General features: G+C 39.6%; 1 long non-coding RNA gene across 2 annotated transcripts; it reads right to left on the bottom strand.

Annotated features, from left to right (window-relative positions):
- Positions 1-1,587: 1,587 nt before the first annotated feature.
- On the bottom strand, positions 1,588-11,222 carry LOC126046178 (uncharacterized). 2 transcript variants are annotated; one of them, XR_007508245.1, is made up of 5 exons: positions 11,120-11,222; positions 10,195-10,429; positions 8,855-8,951; positions 3,717-3,984; positions 1,588-2,796 (listed from the first exon to the last, which is right to left on the bottom strand). It is a non-coding gene; the product is annotated as an uncharacterized LOC126046178 (long non-coding RNA). The 2 variants fall into 2 exon arrangements; XR_007508246.1 differs by having other exon boundaries at positions 3,717-3,981.
- Between the last annotated feature and the right edge of the window lie 11,179 nt (positions 11,223-22,401).

The raw sequence follows: 22,401 nt of genomic DNA, 5'->3' as shown, positions 1-22,401 counted from the left end.
AAACTTTCCAGAAAACAATTGAATTTTCCTGCACAATAACTCAATTTTTATTTCAGAATGCTTCTTTCACTTTTTTCCTTCTTTTTTTCATTTGTGTGTCCTTATTAAAAAAACCCGAAGATTATTAGGGATTGATCGGGCTTTTTATCACATAGTAGTGCAAACTGAGGTCTTGTACTCGAAAGTCAAACTATGCTTCTGCTTTGATTGTGTATAGTGACAGGGCCATGTCAATACCTAATTACATGATTCTCTTTTTCATTAATATATGACAACAGTCTTCTATAAATCTAGAGAACAGACACAGATATAGAGAATAAAATAAAGATTTTAAAAGTGAGAACAGATTTTGGTTGTTACCCCGGTGTTCCCTATTTTTATCATACAGAGATGTCAAATATTTTATGGCACTGATGTTCATACAGTCAGGGATTGATGATAGAGTAGGTTTTTAACTAACAGAACTCTTTCTAAAGCTTTTATTTTCTTTGTAGAACCTACATTTTTCACTTAAGGAAAAGACAGCTCTCATCCTAGATGAAGCTTTTATTTTGTAGTGAGAGGATGCATGAAGCATGTGACATTTCTTGTTCTTAAGTATGAATTGAATGGGGATGGATTCTTCCATTCATTAACTAGGAGTTACAATACAAACTTAACTTTATGGGTTTAGTAAGTGGGAAGAGTTTGTAAACTGCAATACAAGCATTGTAAAGTCTTTCAAATTTGTCTTTTGTACTGTGCGCTGTGACTTAACGATACCATGCATGAAATGGGTCAGGTTGAAATGGTTCACAACATGATATTTTACATATCTGAGCAAAAACTTTGAATAATATTTTGTTAACTCAGCATGTTCAAATTGTCAAATTATTTCTGAAAAGAGTCATTTAATCTCGCTTCCTCTGGCCTTAAAGCAAAGATGTACTGAGGCATATTTATGCAATTAAGGACTTAAATTGAAAAGGGAAGTCCTATTAGTAAACACATGCATAATATTTTAGGAGACTTCTTTTTCCTCTAATACACAGCAGTTTCCTCTAGCAACATTTTTTTGTTGTTGTTCAGTTAAAAAGAAAGAATTAAGAAATATTTTAATTACATTCCAGAATTTAAACCATATGTAGTCAAAAAGTATTTCAGTGTTCTGCAGAATAGTTTTTTCCACAGTGTGTACATCCTTATGACAATAAATGCAATGAGATAATGTTAAGCTCTCATTTGCTTCCAAAGTTTATCTTTTTTTTTTTTTCTTTACTAGCAAGTATGCTTACAGCTAGAACTGTGCCAAACTTTGGACTTAAGTACATCCACAATCAACATGAATTCAATTTAAATTGAACAAGTGATAACTTTTCTGAATTTGTTCATAGTTATAAATATTGGCTCAGCAATAAAAGATATCATCTTTCTAGCAGGCAAGAAGCAAACATTTGAATTATCCAAACTGAAGTAATATTTGCTGAGAAGATACCATCACACAAGTGAAGTGATATTTCTCATGTGGTCTTTAACACCATGAGCCTAGACCAAATAATCTACACTATCTGTAAAAAAAAAAAAAAAAAAAATGTTTATCTTGTTTCTTATGTACAATACTTGTTACTGCTTTCCTCTATTGGTTCTAATAAAACATAATCAAATTATTCCTGGTTGTAGAAGTGTTTGTAAAACTGTTCTACTGATTTAAGGAACGTAGCCTGGGTTTAACATTCTGATTTTGCCTTAACTATATATAGAGTGTATATAAACACACACAGATATATACCAATATTTACACTCAGATTAGTTTCTTTTCCTGGCCTTGCTACACGTCTGCACTACACAGAGATGCTAAGTTTGTGCCTGTGGTGGGTAAGCCTTGGCTAACAGCCAGACTCCCACCCGGCTGCTGCCTCGCTCCCCCTCTACGGAGAGACGGGGCAGAAAATAGGGAAAACAGGAATGAGAAAGCTTGTGGCTGGAGATAAAGACAGGATACAAGTACCGGTTACTGTCGTGGACAAAACAGGCTCGACTTTGGGAAATTAGCTTCATTTACTGTCAATTAATATAAATGTTTAATTACTGATTCTTCTAGAGGGAAACAAAGCCTAAGAAAAAAGAACAAACCCTTCACGCTTGGGGAAAGCACCTTCCTCCCTCTTCCCCAGGCTCCTCATCACTCCAGGTACCCCTCGTCCCCCCCTTTTATATCACTGCGAGCGACAGTCGGTCCCTTCAGGAGGCGACCAGCGGCACAAGGGGTGTCGTGCTCAGGAGGCGGCAGCTTCTCTCTGCGTCCCCGTCCTCCTCCCTCCTCCTGCTCCAGCGCACTCTGCCACCGCCGCCTTCTTGTTCCTCCTCTTCCTCCTCTCATCACCGCCGTGTTTCCTGTTTCTCACTCTTTTTCGCTCCTCCCTCCGCCCCCACTCTCTCCCTGTGTCACGTTTCTGCCCTTTCTCACGCGCATTTTCCCCGCGGCACCCCCCCGTTGTCTGTGGGGTTCAGCCGTGCACGGTTCTATAGAAAGAAGAACTCTAATTACACATGCACTCGGCCATTCAACAGTTAACGACGGCTCCTTCCCATTCAGGCAAGTTCTGTGAGAAAGATTTGCAGGAATTTGTGACCCACGTCCCTGCGCGTAACTCGTCCCCCCTTTGCCTCCACCGGCTGCGAGGGACCCTTCCACAGGACTTCGAGGTCGCTTGCATTGCCGTGCATTGCAATTTAAACAGAAAAGGCAGAGTACACCGGACTCTTCGCCTTTCCAGACGTTGTGGCCCATCTGCCTTTGCCCTGGTTCTGATAAACCTATGGGTGAGCCATAGTTGAATTAGCTTAAAAGTCATAGAGATCACTGTGCAAACGTGGTATGTTTTTCATTATAATCCCTACTCCCGTGGTTTTTTTGGCTTCCAGCCGTTCTCGTTTGATGTTTCTATTGTGCTCGAAGACTAGATTAAATCAAGTCTTTTCTGTACTAAATGACAAAACGTAGGCTTTGCGTAGTTGCATCACAATTTTGGTGACAGGACACGTTTTTTCTAACGGCAGCGCTTCAGACCAAGACATACGTGGAAGAGGAGGTGGGTGCTTTCTTGGCACATCTTCCACTCAGCTGCCAACCTTGCGCAGGTTATGAATGAAATAAAACTAACGAAGGTGAAATTCCAAGTTAAGAATACAGGCTCAGCAGTTAGGCTCTTCAAACAGAAGGAAATTTGATAGGGATGCCATTAAGGGCAAACCGGTGTGAAGTACCACATAGTGTTTTCGCAGTTCCCTGTCTGATTACAATCGCACCTTAATGATTTCTCTCCCTTATTGATGTGCCGTGCTCACTGATTTATGCATTAACTCTGAAAACAGAACAATAAATAAATGCTTGGCATGTGTTATTTTTGCACTTCTTACTGGGTATTGGCACCAGGAATACAAATAGCATTGTTTGTATTTCCCTGATGAGTGTGCTGTGGTACTCCTTCCTGTCCTCGCTGACTTTTATAACCATCAATTCCCCCAACTACAGGAGAATTAAGCCTCTTGGGAGAAGCAAACATGTTTTGCTTAGATCTTGGTTTAAAGAAAGGCACAATAATATTACACTATCCTGTGTCTTTCTTCCTACCGTTTCCTCTTCTCTAGAACAGAGGCTTTTAAGCACTGCCATGGTGCCATGGGATTCATTCTCGGAATTCCTTTGAATTGCAGTTTCATGTCTTAACACCTACCTCACACGTAGCTCTTCTTTGTTAGGATGGGGAGTTGTAACAGCCTGTGGATCAAATGAAAGCGCAGCAGCAGCAGCAGCGGCAGGTTTTTGTGGATGAAAAGTCTTGAGGTCAAACTGGGATGTGATTTAAGCAAAGAGAAACTTGGGTGTCCTTAGCAGAAGTTCATCTGCTTAAAAGGTCCATCATTTTTACCTCCGAAAGACTCATTGTTTCTACATTCGTAGCTAGTCACTGAAGTTACACGTCAGGAAACATTGACGTTCTGCTAAATAGACAGACAAAAAGATAAATAAACTATACAGGACAATTTAAATACCACCTTCTGTAGTGAAGTTAAGCCATGCTTTCTACTGCACACAATAATAAGCCCAAGAATATTCACATCGTGCTGATCTTTTACTGTCTGAGCTAAATTTTCTACTATCCAATAAGATGAAAGGGGGTTTCTTATTGGGGTTTTGTCTGTAGTTTTTTTCAGTAATGACACCTGCTGTACTTAGTCCTGAGCATCAACAAAAGTAAGAATTACTAAAGGAATGGGTGCCTACTTTGATTTTGGTGAGGTTTTTTTGCATGAGTAAGACTTGCATGATCAACTCTGTATGAAAAGTCTTGAAGGCAGCAATGAGAAGGATTTTTCAGCCATTCTAATTATTGATAAAAAATATAGAAAGGAAAAAGGATCATTAAAATACAGTGAATATCATAGTGGCTTTACAATTACAAAGTAAAAGCATAATTTCAGGGGAAAAAAAAGAGTTTTCTGATGTATATTAATGACCTGGTGAGTGTCCCAATCCTTGTTTTTTGTAATTTTAGGAATAGAAAAGACAATCATGCACTGTTAGGTTATTAAAACACAACTTTGTCTGTGTTAAATGCTAATTCCAACTACATTGTGTTCTTTCCTTTTCATTACAACTGAGAAAAAAAAGGGGGGTTATTATGACTCTTCTACGTTAGTTTAGGTTTGTTTAGTTGGTTATTTTTATTCATTTACTTGAAATATCACATTTTCCTTTATTGTTTGGATCTGGGTTACTATCTCAGATTTTCTGATATGATTTTAGTATAATTTGAAAGCTTTTGCTTGAATATTTTGTTTCTATGTCTGTTCAGGGATAGATAGAAAAAGGAAGTAAACAGTATATTGCATATACACATGATTTCAAAGCTGAGATAAAAAAAACATTTGGGAACAATTGTTTTCTGAAGAGCCAGTTAATAACTAAAGCTTTTCTTTTCTTTTCTTTTAATACTCTAAACATTTAAAGGTGTTCCTTACAAACTGAGAATTATTATTACTCATGTAAATTGTTTTAGAAACAGAATGTTGGTGATCGTGTATTTTAGTCTGTCAAATCTTGCATACTGCTGGCTTCAGACAGAAGAAGTGGAATCCTCTTCCTTTTCACAACTTTTATTGAGTTAATTATTCTAGAATATTTTCATTTCATTGTACTGGAAAATTCAAACCTATTTCTATATGTATTTTAAGAATTATTCTCATCTGAGAAGTAGAACAATATCCTTCCTTTCTACCTGTCTCACAACATTAGCATTCATAAACTTAGACTCCCTTATGTGAAATACTACTAATAATGCAATAATACTAATAATATAAAATAATATTTTATAATAAAATAACCCAATGTATCCTTTCATCATCCCAAATTAGCTTAATCTGATAGAAGATTTCTATAGCGAGGATAAACTCCCTATAATATATTCAGTATTTCAGTAAAATATAACTCAACCTGCCTTGACATATATATGTGTATATATGATTTTTGATCTCCTAACCCTTTATACCAAGAAACTATTCAGTCAAGCATAGTGAATGCATACAAAAATTTACTTCTCACTCCAAACTATCTTCAGCACTTTCTCAACAATTTACTTCTGAATGTGCCCCATAGCTCTGTCTTTTTATATTACTTCTGTGTTCAGGAAAATTTAAAGATCATGAGACAAGGGAGCAGCCTTCCCGTAAATAAAAAGTAAATTGGAAAGAGGAAGACAATTAACTGTTCTTTATTCCATTGGCCCAAAAGTAATGGGCTTAATTTGCAAGGAGGGATATTTAAGTTAGATGTAAAAAAAAAAGCTAAGGTTCTATCTATTGGTAAGGGTAATTAAGCTTTGTAATACATTGTCCAGGGAGCTTTTAGAATCCATATCATTGATATTTTATAAAAAATAGGTAAAGCAAATGTGTTAGGAATGCCTTGGCTACAGCTGATTCTGTCCTAGGGCAAAGAATTTGATTATATGATACCTCCAGTTCCTTTCCAGGTCTATTTTCTGTGTTTTGTAACACTGCAAATACTGAGGTAATCATATTCACTTTTCTAAGACAACGCTGGAAAACAATTAGAAGGGATCGATGTACAGGAGGACACATAGCAGTATCAATTACAGCGTCTGGCCTTCAGTTTACTCCATGCTGGCATGGATTTGTGAAGAGCCTTGGCCTCCTCGTTAGCTCGTTACTACCCTACTGCGTGGCAGAGCCGTGGGGCTGTGGGGCTGAGACAGTATCAGTGATGGCAACCAGGGCGAAGAAAAGCCTTTTAGCCGCTTGTTGTCATTTGGGAGAGTTTTCACAAGAAATAATAATCATAAAGTTCTAGCTTGTTTTTCCTTGCCTTTTGTTAATTTTGCCAAGCATGCCATTATTCAGTCTCCCTGAGAAGCAAAACTGGGTTGGGTTGGGGGTTTTTTTCAGCCCAAGCAGATTCATTGGTTAATCAGACAAAGTTTCTAATATTGCAACCTAAATGCTATGAATCCTGGACAGTTTGAGAGCTCATCATTACTTAGGCTGGAATTGCAGCTACTGACAAAAATTATGTCTACAAAGGACTCTCTTTAGTGAGTTATACTACCATAAATCTTCATATTATACCACATTCCAGATTTCATCAGGGGATTCCAATTTGAAGCAGTAAATGTGGTTTCAAAATACTCCAAAATTAACTGAAAAGGGCATTTCAGAAGCAGAAGTGCCACAAAGAGCTAGCCCATATAATAAAATAAAGCCCGTCGTAGGACTTTATTAACATTATAGTAGCCTACACCAGAGAAAAACTGTTAGCGTTGCTAACAATATTTCCAGAAGTAATTTTTCATAGATGATTATAAAGAGTAACCTTAACAATCAAAACTTTTGGTTATAGTCATCCAAATCTATATCAAATAACTCAAGGATGCTGCTAAACGTTGTATATTTTTTAACTGAGCATAATTATTTAGCTAGTAAATAAATATTTATTTCTTGTCTCAGACTTCCAGTGGAATAGCATATGTTTAACTCCAGAGTGACAAGTATGCTTCCACATTGTTTTAATTATGAAATTTAAGTTTGTAAGGATACATCACTTCCAATAGAATATTTTGCAGTCTATGTATAATTTGAGTTCTTTTAGTAAAAAAAACAATTTCTCAGTCTTAAGGGAAAATTGGACATATCATAGGATATCCAAAATGGCAATAACAAAAATCCTTGGATACTTTTGAAAATGCTGTCTACAATATTTCTGGGACTCACTATTTGTCAGAAAAGCATATTTCTTTGAGTAGGCATGTCCTTATAGTTTTCTTGCATGTCCTTATAGATTACTTATAGTTCACACCATATGGGATAACTTCCCCTCAGAAAACACGACGCTCAAGACGCCACAGTATCTTTGTAACAAAACTAACAGTTCTGAAGGATCTTTGTACCCTTCTCTTTCCTCACTGGGAAGTGAAGATCCTCCACATTTAGAAGTGTTGCGTATTTTTAAAATAAAAAGAAGAAGTTGTAGAAAGAGCTTGGTTTTAAATATACATCAAATTCTACATCTAAATCTACATACCTCTTACCTGTGTACTACTCACACTGATTTGGTTATTCCTTAACTGATCTAGACGGTAGTATTACAAAGTTATTCAAATGGGTTTTTCATAAATAATGACATACAAACACGTAGGCTTCTTGGCAGCAGGAGGGCAATTCATGAGAAAGGTGGGTCATTTGGGGTTTTTTTAAGATATTAACAGACAACGCTTGTACTTTGTTCCTCCTTTTTACTGTCTTATACACTCCTCTGAGATACCCTTTGATTACAGACCCCTCTTTCACTATCCCACAGGCACAAGCAAAATCCACACTTTAGCACTGGGGGTATAGTTTGCCTCTTTTTCTCAGAAAAGGAGGTGATTGTTGGGTGGTTCTTGAATAGTTGTTGGTTCCAGTAGTGGGCATCATCCCTACTTCTGTGCAGAAAGCGGCATTCCCTAACACATTTCTCAGGCTTTCAAGCCCCAGCTTCACTCCGCAGAATACCCACGCGTCTGGTTGTGGTGGGTTGACCCTGGCTGGAGGCCTGGTGCCCACCAAACCTGCTCTGTCACTGCCCCCCAATCAGCTGGACAGGGGAGAGAAAATACAACGAACGGCTCATGGGTCAAGATAAGGACAGGGAGACATCACTCAACCAATTACCAGCACGGGCAAAACAGGCTTGACATAGGGAAATTAATTTAATTTATTGCCAATCCAGTAAAAGTAGGGTAATGAGAAATAAAACCAAATCTTAAAACACCTTCCACCCATCCCTCCATTCTTCTCAGACTTAACTCCCGATTTTCTCCACCTCCCCCCCCCCGCCCCAGCAGTTTCTGTTGTGCAGCAACTTTTTCCTCTTCTTAACTCTGTTCTCCCAGAGGTGCTGCCACTGTCGCTGGGGGACTCAGCCTTGGCCAGCGGTGGGTCCGCCTCGAAGCCGACTGGCATTGGCTCTGTTGGACACGGAGAAGCTTCTAGAAGCTTCTCACAGAAGCCACCCCTGTAGCCCCTCCACTACGAACACCTTGCCACGCAAACCCAATGCACTGGTCCGTCCCTTTGCAGGCTGCTGGAGCAGCCGGTCAGGTAGCCGACTTTGGTACTTTGCTTCTCAGCCCATGAGAGCAGCCACCCCACGTCAGCAGACGGAGGTGGAAGAATCCAACATCAAATGCTGCTGCAGCGAAATGGATGAAGAGCACGGCAGCTCCCCACCTGAAGAGTACAGGGAAGCCCACTGAGAGCAGAGAGAAGGGAGGGTGCCTCAAAATTGAAATCGGACTTTTCCGATTGCTCTACTTACCACAGTCTGCTATTTGTGGTCACTACAACGGCTATTTAGTGCAGGCTTGTAAAACTCCTTTTGCTTCGGATAAGACTAGGAGAATGACCTAGGGTGCCTGTGAGAAAACATTCACATTTTAGTTTCCATAGAAAGATTTTGTTACCCTCGGGTTTGCCACATGCATACTGACAAAAAAATTCAACAGCTTTGCCAGCAGAAGTATTTTTCTCTGTAGAGCAGTCTATGCATAGATTTTTTTTTATGTCTGTATCTTATGGTTATGAAATTTTCAAATATGTGACAATGCTTCAGTGAATCACCGAAAGTTTCAGCCTGTTATTGTTTTACAATGCTGCCATAATGATTCATTACTGTATTGGTGCCTCTGATACAGCAATCCCCTGGAGGAGCTTCCTGACCTTCTGTCGCTCTATCATTTTATTTTTGTAAAGAGACTGATCAGAGCTCAACAATATGAAAAGCCAGTCCAATATTTAGCTTTGTAATTGGTAGCATTCTCACCATGCCCAAGGGTTTCCAGGTAGTTTTGCTTAGAAATGTATTAATTGGTTTCTTACTTTCTGGTGCACAGTTCAACAGCATCCCATTAATGTAATATTCATAGTTCACTTTAAGGTACGCTAAGCATGTTATTTACATATAACACTCTATTTTAAGAGTCACCTTAGAATGCATCTCTTCTGATATTGCCATCCGTGGTGTGAATAACAGAATAGAAAGATAAAATTTAAATGAATTAGACAAATAATTTGGAAAAAGTGAGTATTAAACTATTAATGACCTTATTCACAAGGTAAGAAAGACATGTCATTTTCCTAAATGTTTGAACTAAATGAAATTTAATTCTGAATCATTTATCTGAATTACAGATGAAAAGAAAATACTGTAAAAGATAAGTATTTCCTACTGCTAAAATAAACACACTGGTAATTATTTTTAAAGAGAGTTTTAAATTGTGACAAAACTTTATTTCTCATCAAAAGAAATTTATCTAATCATATTTTCAAGCTTACATTTTATCATGTACATAGAGCACATTTTAAAACAACCAGGATTTTTTTTAAAAAAAAAAAAGGAAGGAGGGAAGAAAAAGAAAAAATCACTTAAGAAAATTATATCATTTGAATATGCAGTAAAAACAGATATTAAGATCAAAGTATAAGACATTCAAAATACAGATTCACTTTGTGCACATCAACAGTAATAAACAGTATAAAATGTACACAAAGTACTTCAGTTATATTTGAGTGCTTCTTTGTTCTTTCAAATAAGTGCTACTTAATTCTATAGTTATGTTTAAATAACTATTTATATTCTACTCTGCTATTTTTGCTTACTTGGAATTCTTTCAAACTTCACTATGAAATTCCTAGGTTTTCAGTATTGCAGCTGATGTAACCTAGCATAAGCTTATTGAAATTTGTGAGCCACACTTCTCCATCCTTGTAAACCGGGTTTTGGATCCAGATCCACACTGGAGACTCCTGTCCCATTTTGGTTTCTGTGTTCCAGGCTACATGTATGAAGCCTTCTACGTAAAATATGTAGTTTATGTGTAAGCGAGGAGTTCCTCTAAGTGAAAAAAATTAGGCAGCATAACCATACTCAGCAACAAAATGGTAGGAAACTAAATATAATAAATATAATAATAAATACATTACTTCCTTTTCTCAGTTCATAAATTCTTTCTTTTTATATTGTTTTCACTGTCAGCTCTAAAGATTTAAAACTCACACCCTTATAAGAAAATTATATCATTTTGACAAACGTGAATTTTAGTTAACCTCTGCAGCTGATGACAAAGAGCCCTGTATGATCACATTTTGAAGTTTAATTGCTTGGATGTACACAGATGGTCTAGTTGTCTGATGCGGTCTTCTTGCACAGCGTAGGTGAAGTAAGAGACCACGGAATGGAAACAAAAAAGAAATGAAAAGCACCTGGAATTATTTATCATTTTAGAGGAATGCACTATACTGTGACACTAAATTATTTAAACATGCTTTGTATTTTACTAAATCAGCTCTGTTTGGTAATAATGGCAGCTGTAACAATAACAGTAGTAACAGTATTCTTAGTAGTAGTAGTTATACTAAAATGCTTCATAGCAGAGGGCTCAGAATTCAGCTGCGCTTGTAGAAATGCACCTCACAAGTAAAACACACAGAGAATCCATTTTCCAGCACCACACTTCTTGAGCATATGGTGAAAGGAGTGGGATAAATGCACTATCATATGAAGCAGATTAAACAGGGCACTAACCATGTGATGTTTGCTGCAGGCATTCTGCCTGCAGGTTGTTGATGCAGAGAGGATGCCTCCAGGAGCGTGAGACAGGAGTGGTCAGGAACAACTACTACTTCACCTTTTAAAAGGAAGGAGCCTACATATCCATTAGGCAGGCTTCAGACTATCAAAAGGGCAAAAGAGCAGCTTGCACCAGGTAACAAGTATTTAAAACCACAACACATTTCTGTGAAAATATGTTCCCTAATGACTCATGGTTAAAGAATAGTGTTCATTAAAATAAAGTTCAAATTAACTTAGAGGTTTCTTCAAGCTTGATACTGCAGCTCTCTGAGATACTCCAAAATGAACTCGCAAAACTAAATCAGATGTGTGGCGAGTAAGAGGGTTTGAAGGATGCCAATACCTATCTTACATCAAAAAAAGCAAAATCATGTCTCGTTTGGAAGACACCAAAATGTTCCCACTGCCAAGACCTCCCCTCCCCCCTGCCAGAATATCAGGAGGTTCAAACTGCATAAGAATTTATCCTAGTTTAACTTAAGTGGTCCCGGAATGTATCCTGTGGCTGGCATTAGGTCCCATCAGTGTCCTGTGTGGGCACCCAGTGAGCAGGAATCGCTAAGTCCCAGCTCACTAAAAAGCCAGAGTCATAAATCTGGGAACTGAGGTCCAGGTTTTGGGACTCTAAGTCAGCCGCGAAGGCAAAAACCTCAGAGCTGCAAAAGGGAGAGACAGGGATGGAGCTGGTTTCTCAGCCCAGCTAAGCAGAGAGTTTACAAACTATAATTGCTTTCTTTTTGTCAGAATTTCACTGAAATGGATGTTTTTCATAGATTTCTGAAATCCTAACTTATTGTCACTTCTGGTGAAAACAAGCAAATGAAAAAGGTCTGCTAGAAGCTTCTGAAAGTATCTCCGCCTTACTTAAAAAGATTTCCATTAAAGTGCTCTTAGATAATAAAATTTATAGCTGAATCTCTATAATTGGTAGTCTAGACTTCCTCTTTTCTAAGTGAATGAAATGCCATGATTTGAAGCCGTTTGATATGGTGAAATGCATTCGGGAAGTAATTTTGTAAATCATACAAAATTTCATGTTCTTGCACAATAATATAAAGCTGCTACAGAAGATGTGACCACGGGTCACACAGTCAAGCACTTCTTATCTCTGCAGTGGACTGTGTCCTATGTAATAATGCCCAGCATTTGCCAAGTATTTTATATATTCAAAGCACTCTGCAAACAATAACTAATTAGCCACAAATTTTGAGCAGTTCATTTGTTGCATCTAGGCAAGCTTGGAACAAGTTCAAATTTGTTCTGTTAACACTGCGGAACAGTTATAAAGCACCCCAGAATATTTAGCACAGGTAAATCATTCCAGTATTGAGAATAAAGCTTGTTACAGAAAAAGATGACAAAAAAACTGAATATGTAGACCTTGGCCTTTTTCCCCCTCAAGGCTTTTTTTTTTTTTTTTTGGGGGGGGGGGGGAGGGTGGGATTTCAACTCAGAATGAAGTAACTAATACCCAGAACTCAAATAACTGAGAAGCTTAAGAGTTGCAGTGAGAGAAGAGATTAAGCTCTTACTCTAGTTCAAATGAAACAGGAAGCTGAATGCCAGTCGCTGGGATGAGAAAGGAGTGAGCTTCTCTGTAAGGTACTAGCTGCTCCAGGATGTAAGCACTCTTATTTTCTATAAGTAAAATTATGAAAGCAGTATCTTTATTATACTATGAAACAGGGATATTGCTGAGGTCCTGAGAAGTTATGCAGAGGAAGAAAACGGTCAGCCCAATACTATTCAAAATTAGTGAAAGAACTTCTGTTCAGTACATTCTACTTACAGTTGCTTAAGATGCTTGTTTCTTTAGCACTCCTCTGCATGAATATAGTAATAAAATTACAAAACGTTACATCATATAATGCTTAATATCCAGAGGCTACCAGCATGCTTTCCAACCCGATATATGAAACCCCTACTGCATCTTACAGAGATCGCTTCACACATCCTTGAAATGCAGCCACTTTAGGTTAAACTCGGCACCTGTTTAACAATGCACAGAAAACCTCACGTAATGTTTTACTACAAGAAAGAGAAACGCAGTGTCCAAATAAAATGCAGTGGGATTTACTGGCACAGTGTAATTACTTGTGTTGGAATTTGTCCAGGACACTGGGGTTAATGCTCCTACTGTTACGGAAAATCCCACTAGCTGTTTAATGGCTTCAGATGGTAGAGGCTGGAACATGATTTGATGTCTGATATAAAGTAGGTGATGAGAATCTTTGAAAGGTCTTTGTGTTTGAGTCTGCTCTCACTCTAGTTTGAGGGTAGCATAGCACTCTACTGTTCTGTGTAGTTGCCAACGATCTATACTAGCAAGAAAAAAAGAAATGTTAGGCCTTCAGAAAGCTTTGTGATCCACTAAAGGCTGTAGGTTTTTTCCTTGGTATTAGGCATACATAATATTGAAAGTATAGGCCACGATTAAAGGTCATGACTCAAAGAACCACTATCAGCATATGATGTAGAATCAGCAGAGAGGCCAGGAAGCAAGCCAGTCATTCAGGACTGTATTTCTAATATAGTCACAGTTCCTGTAGTATTCGGAGCTGAAGTGATAGCTCTGTAAATAGGATCTCTCTACTTAAGATACAATCCTAAAATCTTATTAGGGAAGAACCTCATTATATACTGGAAAGAAGAGCTGGTAAGCAACATATGAAAAATATATTAATCTGCAGTGAGAACCTTTCCTCTATCTATGAGAGATCTCACAAGTACTTAGGTCCAGACAAAAAAAAATACTCTCTCTGATGTTTCTGCTGTAGTGGCTTATATAATCAGAAAGCAAATATATTAATGGAGATTATTTTGGAGAAATTAATCTGCTTTAAGTATTGAAAATGGTTTGTATGTTAATATTCTTGTATCATGGAATATAATTTATTTTATAAAAAGGCAGCTTCCACTGAATGGAGAAACTGACAGTACAAAAGCTCATATGCCAATACACAGGTATGTTTTACCAGGTGTTTTGAGCAGAAGTAGCTGTAAGATTTCCATGTGCATGTGTGTGCATGAGAAGATTTTTCTGGGATTGGAAAGGATTATTCATTGATTTCACAAGGCATGTAAATATTACAACGTGTTCTAACCTTTCTGTTACTGTTAAAATAAACACAGACTTTGACAGACCATAACAACTTCAAAAATCAATTCTTACTAAATTTTTCACCTAAGTCCTGGCATATAAATTTTATTTTAAATGATTCTTAACTAGCTCATCATTGCCTCTACCTAAGCTATTCCAAAGCATCTAATCTAATTGTGTTGTTCCAACTCCTACTATTTTCAAAGTAAAGAAATAGAAACCCACTGCTTGTTTTGCATCAAGGTTACATAGGTGGAACTGTCCTCTATTTTCTACTGTAAGGAAAGAGCCAGGCAGCTAGTTTAGGAGAGATGAAATGTTCCAAAAATTTGGGTGTCATGATCTCTGCATTGCAACAAGTAAGTGCCCTTGGAAATCAAAAAGTGTCCTTGAAATCTACCTTAAATCTCATTGAATGATAATGTGGTAAGTTGACCCTGGCTGATCACCAGGTGCCCACCAAAGCCGCTCTATCACTCCCCCCTTCAGCTGGATAGGGGAGATAAAAACACAACGAACGGCTCGTAGGTCAAGATAAGAACAGGGAGAGATCACTCAACCAATTACCGTCACAGGCAAAACAGACTTGACTTAGGGAAATTAATTTCATTTATAGCCAAGCCAATCAACGTAGGGTAATGAGAAATAAAACCAAATCTTAAAACACCTTCCACCCACCTCTCTGTTCTTCTCAGACTTAACTTCACTCCTGATTTTCTCCACCTCCCCCCCTCCCTGCCCCAGCAGCGCAAGGGGACGGGGAATGGGGGTTACAGTCAGTTCATCCCACCTTGTCTCTGCCGCTCCTTCCTCCTCAGAGGGAGGACTCCTCACTCTTCCACTACTCCCACGTGGGGTCCCTCCCATGGGAGACAGTCCTTCACAAACTTCTCCAACATGGGTCCTTCCCACGGGCTGCAGTTCTTCACGAACTGCTCCAGCGTGGGTCCCTTCCCCGGGCTGCAGTCCTTCAGGCACAGACTGCTCCAGCGCGAGTCCCCCACAGGGTCCCAGCCTCCTTCGGGCATCCCCCTGCTCCGGCGTGGGGTCCTCTCTCCCCGGGCTGCAGGTGGAGATCTGCTCCCCCGTGGACCTCCCTGGGCTGCAGGGGGACAGCCTGCCTCACCGTGGTCTTCATCCCCACGGGCTGCAGGGGAATCTCTGCTCCGGCGCCTGGAGCACCTCCTGCCCTCCTGCTGCACCGACCTGGGGGGCTGCAGGGCTGGGGCTCTCACAGCTTCTCACTCCTCTCTCCGGCTGCAGTTTCTGTTGTGCAGCAACTTTTTCCTCTTAACTCTGTTCTCCCAGAGGCACTACCACCATCGCTGATGGGCTCGGCCTTGGCCAGCGGCGGGTCCGTCCTGGAGCCGGCTGGCATTGGCTCTGTCGGACATGGGGGAAGCTTCCAGCAGCTTCTTACAGAAGCCATCCCTGAAGCTCCCCAGCTACCAAAAGCTTGCCGTGCAAATCCAATGCACCTCCACTGCTGCTTTGTCTCTACTGCTCCCCTGTACTGTAGTAGGTTCTTCTACAGGCTACAGTCTCCTCTGACATATCTCTTTCAGGCGTCTCCTCACTTTTTTTCCTTTTGTGTTTCCTTTCATATGTTCCCACCCATCTCCCCAGGTGAGTCCACATCTCCTGCTCCTTGCAGCTTCCATCCTTTCTTAATTATGTCTGAGGAGCAGTGCTGTGTGTTCCCCTCGCCAGCTGCAGTTTTGAGACACAGTGGGGTGTTTCCAACCACTGCTGAGCCAAGACCTCATGGCCTCCTCCCACACAGGTGATGGTCTGAAGGGCAAGAGCAAAGAGAGCTCATGGTCTCCTTTCTGAGAAGGGGTAACAGGCAGAAAGGTGACAGGCAGGAGCAGTGCTCCTGTCCGTTCAAAACTCGGGAAGCATAGGAATACAGAGATGTAAAATGCCGAGATCCAAATACAGCAATGTGTGAGAGCAGCACAGGCTGAGCTTCACCAGAGCTGCATGACATCTTCCAATTATTATTGCTTATGAGAAGAAACAGATACAGATAAACAGATAGTACTTGATTTAATTTTTATGAAAGGAAGAGTATGAAAATAGATGCCATTAAGATCATAAATCACATTACGAAGCAGATACACATAAAGAAGTTATACACACTGTGTAATGAAACCCATTTATTAAAGCATGAAATACTTATATTTTACAGTGAAAGCGCAACACATATATTTTAAAAGGCATGCTAAAATACATCTCTCCATTATATAACAGATCCACCAAGTGGACAATTCTGAGATAAAACATGCTGTTAGGCTCAAAGCTTATGATATTAAAAATTAATAGAAATATACCACTTTATATTTTTCATATAAAAACTGGCAATACTAGAAGTTAGGAAATTCATTCAATTTCATTGCTTAGGCTTAGCCTTCTTATATCTATCATAACCTCAGCTTATGGGTCAGCAGTACTTGTTTCGTTATGGCTAACAATAGCACAATTTTAATTCTTCTGTTACATATCAGCTACAAGATGCACTCCAGTTTGTGCTGGAAGGTAGCTTGTATTTTGGAGGGAAGAAGTTGAATATTTATGTAGAAAATATAAATTAGTAAGGAAGTTACATAAAGTGAAATACTGCAAAGTAACAGCCCTACTGTTATTTACTATTATTTATTGTTATAACTAATGCAGGGGAAAAAAAGGTATTTAGAATTCCTATGTTTATTACATGAAAACGTGCTTTTGAAACAGAGGTTTCACATATGTTACTTCCTCAACTGTCTCTCAACATTGTCTGGGATAGTGTTAACTGGCCTGAGGCAAAGCCACACCAGGGGTTGAGTTAACAAAAGAAATGGACAGTCATGGGCAAACGCTCAATCTCATGCCTCTCTTTATTAACTAGTATAAAGGTAGCAATAGACTTTATGGCCAAAAAACCTGTTACGATAATCCACTTTGTCATTCTGCTTTATGTTGGCCTTTAGGTAACAAGCAATTAATTCATTCTCTATTTTTTCTACTAGTCTGTTACATATTTGTTACAAAAGCATTGAGACCGGAAAGAGAAAAAAAAAAAAATCAATCAATCAATCTCGATTCAGATTATTTCCCGTACCTGGTTCTTTCCCGTACCTGACAGGACCATAAAACCTTGAGTGTTGAGTGCTTTATTGTTTTTGCTCTTAAAATGTGCCTGATTTCAAGTTTAATTTTTTTCTAGATTCATTTTGCATACCTTGTATCTTGCTATTGCTTATATATCCTACGCTGAAAAGTCCTCTTTCAGGTGCATTATCCTCTTTACATATTTTTAGATAGGTTATGGTTCTTTCATCTTCTCTCCTAAATGCCCAATCATACTGCAGGTGAAATCCAACTCTAGACTCACTCGTTTACATTTAGCTATCTGTAACATAACTAACATGTAGATAACTAGGTAGATGTCTAAGCTTTCATTACAGTCCATGGAGATCTAATCAACACAGTCAAAGGCTCCTAGTAAAGCCTTCAGGCAGATGTGTCTTCTTTAGAATGACCTAAATGTCTCTCTGCCTGCTATATTGATTAAAGTCACAGTCCAGTTGCACAATTATAAGTATTTTGTGCCATTTTAGGCACCCTAGAGCATCTGAGATATCCACACTGGACTGGTAAATGTGACACAGGACATGCAGGAGAAACCTGAGCACCTAGAGTGATACCTACTGGACAAGCATCTCAAATGCACCAGACACCTAGGTAATTCAGTCAAGCCGAAGATACATACAGAATATAATGAAAGCTTAATCATTTAGGCCACTTATAGATATCTACACTACAGGCACCTCAATGTATATGTCTGTATCCAATGCAGCCTGGCTTGCATGGCTAGATCCAAACTTTTGTGAAAATATGTCTCGGTTCTTGTACCACTTTTGCAAATCATCCCCAAACTCAAGCAAGTTTTAAAGTGAAACACTGACTGATATTCCAACAGGGATCTTATTAATGTTGAATACACATGTAACATCACTGTTTTGTTCCTGCTTAACAAACTTCTGTTCACACTTCTATGGATGGGTTTAGCCCTTTATTGTTGATGCATCACATTTTGTGTGGTTGGCCTTTCAATATGATCCTCTAAATCCTTTTTTGGAATTATGTCTTTTCACTGTCCGTTTTGGCTATATTGAAATGAAAAGCAGTTGCAGAAGGTAAACCTGCTTTATTTTTATTTTTTTTTACCAAAGTTTTGTGACACTTTTCTTCACATACTGAGAGGAAGAATCTCCAGTAAACAAAGAATTAAAACCTGTCTAGTGTTTAGAGTCTAATGAACCTTCTGCTTCCAAGATCTTTACCAACTGGGATAACCTGCATTAGGAATTACTCTAGCACATAATATTTTACAAACTCTTAATACTTTTAGAATCTTTCTTTAAAACACACTACCACTAGAGATTTTTGCATCAAAAAATGAACTAGGAAGAAAACTCGCAGAACATCAGAGGCTCAAAGAAAGCAGAAATAGAGGTTATGTCAGATAGATTTAAATAAATGTATATAGTCTAATAGTAGTTTAATTCCACCAGAAAACAATTCTACCACATGAGAGCATGCTAACAGATTTTGCTCTTTTGAGCTTAAGGGTAAACCTCACTGTTTCAGTAGATTTCAACAGAGGGGCAAGTTATTTATATGAGGAAAAAGACAGTCAATAAAATACAGCTGTAAAGCATCTTGTAAGAATGGAAGTTAATTTAAAAATCAATGAATTGTTCAGCTTCCAATGAATAGAAATAAAATGTTCTTTTTTCATTGGTGCCTTTGTAGAACTCTCTTGCCGCATTATAAATGTAACATGCAAAAAACCCTTTCTGCAAATCCATCTTTGCCTTTTGTTGCAACCATTACATGTCTAAGTACTGCCATCAGTCTAGAAGGACCATAAGACAATCTATCAGCTGCCTTGATGCCTGGAAACGTATGTCCCTACTAGAACATGAAATAAACATTTCAGCTATCATTATTGATCTTTAATCTGGGTTGAGCACAACCTGATGGCTTCAGTTTTGCTGGTTTTGAGTTAAAAATATTGTGGCAGACAAAAAAGGAAGGAAGCTAATGTGTTGCAGCCTACAACTGCAGAGCAAATGCATGCTTCTCAGAAAACACAGATGAGAAACATGTCAGTAAGGGCGCGATACTTCTGGTCATTTGCCAGACTTTGAGAACCAGAGTTCCTGAATGTGCCAAAATATTTTTCAATAAAAATTTCAAAGAAAAGACTATATTCCAGTAGCATTAAGTTTTTTTAAAAATATGATAGAGTACTTAAATCGCTGGTTCATTAGATGTTAGCCTTTAATTTCAGAGGCTGTAAATCACCTCTTTTCAGACAGTGCCAGCAAGGTTTTATGTATCACGTAATCCCATTTAAAGTCTGCAGTGAGGAGCTAATTGAGAGTTAAGTGATGTGTCATCCCTGTGCAGGCCATCTGCACAGGCTGAATTGCATTCAGAGGCAGCCTATGAGAAACTACAGAGTACCCAGTTGCTGCTTGCTGGAAAAGTAAGGTACAAATTTATCTCCGTCTCAATTAATGTGGTAAGATGAATTACAGGCACTTACAAGATAGCCCAGACTTCTGTATTTCTATATTGGTTGATCAAGTTCAGATCAGAACCCGTTTTCACCATCTCCAAAGAAGCTCTCATTTGGCTGATTTCAGCTTTGTAATTCATGGCGCTGTAAGGAACCCAGTGACTGGACCAGAGTCCTTACTCTCTGTGTTTTGTAGACACAGAAACAAGTACAGCAAGGTTCCTTGGGGTTTTCAATACATTACATAAAGAACCCTCATCCTTCCAACCCTCCCCCTGCCCCCAAATCTATCTTTCTAAAGCTACTATAGCCAAAGTGAGAGCAACAGTGGCAAAGAAGGAGAGGGAAAATCGAATTATGAAGCACTGTAAAATTATGGTCAGATTAACTGAATTTTCAGGTAACGTAGGACCATAGTAGTTTCTGGGCAGCAAAAGGAATACAATCTCTTTTTGAATCCACAGGAGTCTTCCTCTGATACATACATACAGACAGACATACATACATACCTGTTGTGGTTTCAGCCCAGCCGGTAACGAAGCACTGGGCAGCCGCTCACTCCCCGCCCACGGTGGGATGAGGAGAAAATGTAAAGAAACACTCGTGGGTCGCGACAAGGACAGGGAGGGATCACTCACCGCTTAGGGTCACGGGTAAGAGACAGGCTCGACTTGGGGAAGAAGCAAAATCAATTTAATTTGCCACCAATCAAATCAAAACAAGGATATTGGGAAGTAAAACCCAACCCGAGAAGAGCTTCCACACACCCCCCCGCCCTCCCGCCTCAGCCCCACTCCCGGTTCTCTCTCCCTGGGGAGCAGGGGACGGGGCTGGGTCGGTTCCTCACCCCTCGTCTCTGCCGCTCCTTCCTCCTCAGGGGGAGGAGGACTCCGCGCTCGGCCCCTGCTCCGCCGTGGGCTCCGTCCCTCCCTCCCTCCCTCCCTCCCTCCCGCGGGAGACAGCCCTTCACCAACCTCTCCAACGTGGGTCCTTCCCGCGGGCTGCAGTTCCTCACAGACTGCTCCAGCACGGGCTTTACCACAGAGCCCCGGCCATCTTGGGCGGCCTCCGCTCCCCTCCGCAGGCTGGGGGGGACAGCCTGCCGCCCCACCGCGGGCTGCTGGGGCATCCCCTCCTCCTTCACGGACCGCGGGACCCGCACAGGTATTCTTCTCACATTCCAATCCCACTGCTCACTGCAGGTTCCCCTTCCTAAATCCGTTCTCCCACAGGGGTTACCACCATCGCTGAGGGGCTCGGCCTGGGCCAGCGGAAGGTCCGGCTTGGAGCTGGGGAAGCTTCCAGCAGCTTCTCACAGGAGCTACCTCTACAGCCCCCTCCCCCAGAAAAACCCACACCACACAAACCCATAACAATACCGTATTTTTATAATCTTTTGCCCATCTAAAGACATCCATTTTATATCTTTAGTAAATGAGCATTCAGTCCAGTCTATACTTTGGACAGTAAAGGATAGCTCCGATCTTAGTCTCTTTCTCTTCTTCTACTTCCTAACTACACTGGAATGCCTAAAAAGAGGCAAAATAGCCTGTGGGTGGCTTCTCATCTTGACTTGGAATATTAAAGTGAGCGGCTTGCTCTGGTGATCAGAGTCATGACTAACTATGCAGGCATTGCTGGCAACAGAAAGATTAATTGGATAAGCATTCTATATTTGCATAGAGACTGAGTGATAAAATTAGTCATTATCAAGCGAGAGAAATCTTTTCTGTAAGAGGATGTATATGAAAATTTAGCCAATGGCATTGTACTTTTTCTGGTTATATATATATGTATTTATAGAAAGGGACAGATGAAGAACGTGGTCAAATAAACAAGCAACAAAACATGACAACAGTGGAGTTGCATTGACTGATAACAGACTGTGGGTGTGTGAACAAATGCCTGCAGCACACCCAAGGCATGTATTAATGACATCTACTATACGTTCTGCATTGCGGGGTTATGATTTTAAAATATGCCTGGAAAAGTAAATCTATTGAAGGTTAAAGTGATTTTAAACACTTGATTATGGCAGGTGAGATTCCTATGGAGTATGTTTGCCTTTTTACTATTAGAAATAACTTTTTGCCTTTGCGTTTTTTCAGGTCATTTGCAAGCTGACCAATTTCAACAAACCTTTGCCTACCTGAAAGTGGAAGGGGTTGTCAAACTGCAAGAGACATGGCCAGATCCTAAGATGAAGGGTAAGAGCTTGTGAAAACCCCCTTGTGCCTAATATCATCTTATCCTTTGAGGTAAAGGCAGGCATGTACGTGGAGCTCAGAAAGGGCTTCTGGGTTAGGGATGTTTTTTACTTTGATGCCTTCAAAGATTTTTTTAATGTATTCCTTCCCCTCACAGCAAAAGTGCAAGAAATTCAAATATGGGCTGAATTCTGGGAGATTGTATAAGAATAACAAACCCTAAATTGTTAGCTGTATCAGTTGAGAATATTTCATCTCACACTAGACTAAATAGCTGTATGGTAAAAGGGAATGAGGGATGGGGAAGCCATCCTTCTTCTTAAGCAAATACACAGTTTACTAGCTCCATCCTGAT

The sequence above is a fragment of the Accipiter gentilis genome, chromosome 15, assembly GCF_929443795.1.
Source record: "Accipiter gentilis chromosome 15, bAccGen1.1, whole genome shotgun sequence".
NCBI lineage: Eukaryota > Metazoa > Chordata > Aves > Accipitriformes > Accipitridae > Astur > Astur gentilis.
Note: the sequence above shows the minus strand (reverse complement) of the source record. Positions and strands in the feature narration are given on the sequence as shown.